This window comes from Macrobrachium rosenbergii, chromosome 1, assembly GCF_040412425.1.
Source record: "Macrobrachium rosenbergii isolate ZJJX-2024 chromosome 1, ASM4041242v1, whole genome shotgun sequence".
NCBI lineage: Eukaryota > Metazoa > Arthropoda > Malacostraca > Decapoda > Palaemonidae > Macrobrachium > Macrobrachium rosenbergii.
In genome coordinates this window covers 3,826,287-3,827,862 of record NC_089741.1, presented here as the reverse complement: position 1 = coordinate 3,827,862, position 1,576 = coordinate 3,826,287, and the positions used below count along the sequence as shown (strand labels likewise).

At 36.7% G+C, this 1,576-nt stretch overlaps 1 pseudogene; it reads left to right on the top strand.

The window, feature by feature from the left end:
* Positions 1–787, top strand: part of LOC136843931 (uncharacterized) — a 5,155-nt pseudogene extending 4,368 nt beyond the window's left edge.
* Positions 788–1,576: the final 789 nt, after the last annotated feature.

Here is a 1,576-nt window from a genome sequence, read left to right as displayed (position 1 = left end):
TATTCAACTCAGTTTATTACAATAACACAACAGATACCCACAACAATCACCAGAAATGTAGTATCCACACAGGTGGTCCCCCAGCAAGTAATCAGCACAATTTATCAGACACAGACAGTGACTAGACAGCAGCAAATCCCAGGCATAACTCTTGGACAGTTGAGAGTACTCAGTATAGTACTGCATACTCAACAGTTGTTCTGCCTGGTCAAGATGTTACTCAGACACAGTATGTAACAATAACCAACTATCGGACTCAAACTATCACTCAGCCAGGTCAAACACAGTTTTATTACTTCTACACAAGTTATTCCCGTAACAACCACCATATTCTCAGAGCAAGTTGTGACTAGCACTCAGATTCAGTTTGTTACAAGGACACAGTTTGAACAGCAAGTCTCCACCGTTGTAAGAACCCAACAAGTGCCACAGTATGTTACCAGAATTATCACAGTTCCCCAACCAGTCGTAAGCACTTTTTATTCTACCCAGGTGGTACCCACTACTATCTACACTCGGCAGACAGTACCAACCGTGGTGAACCTCCCTGCCCAAACACAGTACGTCACAGTAACACGCACTGATGTTAGAACCCAGCAAATTCCAGGCCAGACTCGTATCCAATATATAACAAGTACATTCTACAACACGAACGTTATCACCTCCACTGTTTATAACCAACAAGTCAACACCATCATTGCCACTACAACCATTCAGCTTATTTTCCTGTGGAACTGGGTATAACTATCCCACTCCATCTAGAGGCTTTAATCCATTGGGTCGATAATGATTTTTTTCAAAACCCCAGTTAAAAACTTGGGAAATTTGTATAAGAAATGTGATCACAGTGGTATTGATCTATTGTAGATTTTAAAATTATAAACTTTTTCGACTTATGTGGACATTTATATGACTTCCTGTATTTAATAAACGTGTTCAATTAATCATTGTTTTTAATTCGGCAAATACAGTATCTCACAATGTCATGTGTATATTAGAACATTTAGAAAATATTCATGTGTCTGTAAGTAGATATAACCTTTGAAAAGATTTTCTGTTAAGTCTAACGATCTCTCTTGGCAATATGATTCTGAATAGTAGCCTTCAGTGGTCACATCAGTAGTTGTTTAACAAAGACCTCTTTTAGTACTCAGTGGATATAGTGGTGTCGAGGACATTAAAGAGTGAACGGAGGAACATAAAATCCACAGCACAATTTAAAATTATATTTACAAATATGGAGGGTTCTCTATTAAATTGAATGAAAGCATAGTTAAGTGACAAGAAGTGTTTGGACGTTCCAAGTGAAAACTAGCGTTAAATTTTCAGAAATTTCATAATCCGATCATGAAGAGAATTGCAGTTTTAAGACTCTCACACTTTGAGACTGGATCATTATGGACGATTACTAAAAGGACTTTTACGCATCTTCCATGTAGATGAAATAATCATAATTTATCTATTTTTTAGTATATAGTGATGTTTTATCAGAGATTCTCGTGAGACTCGACAATAGATTTCCAGTTTACCAGGATAACATTTTTTTAACAATACTAAATCATTAAGATACCATCTC